Below are 2,131 nucleotides of genomic sequence, written 5' to 3'. Positions count from 1 at the left end.
CCATGCTTGAATCTCATTTACCAATTTATTTTAATCATATGATGTCTTACAATGAACCCCAATAACTTGCTTGAAAAAACAACAAATGTAACATCCTAAAATATGGCTTAGGAGTTTGAGGCCTGGCGAGCTGGTGTTCACCAGAAGTGTAACACCCCAAACCGTATCCTTTGCCAGAACTAGGTTACAGAGCATTACCGAAGTTTACAGATCAAACATACAAAAATTTCAACATTTCATATAGCATAACATTCATGTCAGAAACCAAACAAACTCATACATATTGTCCCTTATTCGAGCCCTCGAGGCCTAAAATACGCGTTAGAAACAAATCAGGACTAAATAAAAAACTCAGAAAATTTTTCAGAAACATTTAAAAATTTTCAACACTGCAAAGGTTACATGACTGTGTGGCCAGGCCGTGTGATTCACACGGTCAATAGACACGTTCGTGTCTCAGGCTATGTGGACATTCGAATTAGGGACACACGACCGTGTCCCAGCCCAAGTTCGTGCCCGTGTAACTCTCTGACTTGGTCACACGACCAAAACACGCGGCCAAGTTACACGCCCATATGCTAGGCCGTGTGAATATATTGAATTGTACTCTTTAAAAGATACAGGGGACACACGGCTATGTCACCTGGCCATATGTCATACACGGCTGAGACACACGCCCGTGTCTCTACCCGTGTGGACCGAAATAGGTCAATTTACAATCCATATTTCTCACCCAATTTGGTGTCAACCTAAAATCAATATTATGCATATCAACAAGCCATAATTAGGCATCCAAAACAAGCCAAAATAAGTGGCTAATCTCATCAAATTACATATAGGCCAACATTAAACAAAATATTTATACATGTCATTATAACCAAAATCAAAACATCCGAAAGTACCGATAGAACCAATGGATATTGTGATATAGCTCTGATAAGTCTTCAACCCGATCGAGCTTCCAATAATCTGAAAGTAAAGGAAAAAAACTACGTAAGCAATGAATGCTTAGTAAGCTCGTATAAACTTTAATCATATCAATTCATTTCAAATATGAAATTTATACATTTCATCCCCAGCATAGTAGGATTTTAAATAACTTTAAACCTTACAACTCTTTCATGATCACAAGCATATTTTCGTTTGAGCACTTACCATTTCAATACAACATATAATTAAACATATTACCATTCAATCAACAGCTTGGCATTTGCCTAAGCATCAAACAACAACACTTGTTATCATACTTGAACATATTTCATATAAATTCAACATAGATAACCTTATTATCTCAACATGTCACACTTAAGTTTATTACTCGTCTCAACTTACATAATTTCCATATATCAACATATCAAAGATATTCATATATGTTTGTCGAAACCATTTTTTTTATATTTCGAAGTAAAAATGATTGATCAACTTTTTGGAAAGCGAAAATGGAGTCGCCACCAATCTTTTCTTGCTTAGGTGTGATCGGATCACCTAGAAATTTGGGTTGTTTTAATAAAACATTTTGGTTTACTAAAACAATGATTTTGGTCTACGAAAATATGAGAAAATAGGCTCTAGAGTCGGTTACGTATGAGGAAGGATTAGCACCCTCGTTACGCCCAAAATTGGTACCAAATCGATTAAATAATGTCCTTTTGTCTAAAATTAAAAATGTTTTTGAAATGTGGTTCTTTTTAATAACATTTGAATAACCCGAATCCTTTGCCAAAAATCTTCTTGTTTCGATGTTCGAAAATTTATAATTCGAAAATAACAAAAGGATGCCCAACTATTTGGTCCAACGAAAAATCGATACCCAGCACAGTAGGGCATGATTCCTCGAATTTCCAAACATTGACCATTGCCTCACCTTAGAAGATACGAGTGAAATTCCGAAGAGACATTTGATTATTTTGAACAAACGGGAGATTGTAACCCAACACGATAAGGCATTATTCCCCGAATTGCCAAACATCGAACATTTCTTTCATTTTAAAGAGTTTTCATAAAACGTGAGTGAAATTCCAAAAGGATCTTCGATCGTTTTGAACAAATGAAAAAGCGCAACCCGGCACGATAGGACACAACATTTCAAATCCTCGATACAAGATCATTTTATAATTTCCAAAACTCATGC

At 35.7% G+C, this 2,131-nt stretch overlaps 1 pseudogene across 1 annotated transcript in view; it reads right to left on the bottom strand.

Moving 5' to 3' along the window:
• The window catches only part of LOC121208525 (uncharacterized), an 8,098-nt pseudogene extending 7,903 nt beyond the window's left edge, over window positions 1–195 (bottom strand). The window contains exon 1 of the transcript XR_005903632.1: window positions 142–195. The product of XR_005903632.1 is annotated as an uncharacterized protein (transcript). The remainder of the gene's footprint in view (window positions 1–141) is intronic.
• Between the last annotated feature and the right edge of the window lie 1,936 nt (window positions 196–2,131).

The sequence above is a fragment of the Gossypium hirsutum genome, chromosome A10 (assembly GCF_007990345.1).
Source record: "Gossypium hirsutum isolate 1008001.06 chromosome A10, Gossypium_hirsutum_v2.1, whole genome shotgun sequence".
NCBI classification, from domain to species: domain Eukaryota; kingdom Viridiplantae; phylum Streptophyta; class Magnoliopsida; order Malvales; family Malvaceae; genus Gossypium; species Gossypium hirsutum.
The sequence above is the reverse complement of the archived record's forward strand: the minus strand, read 5'-3'. Positions and strand labels throughout refer to the sequence as shown.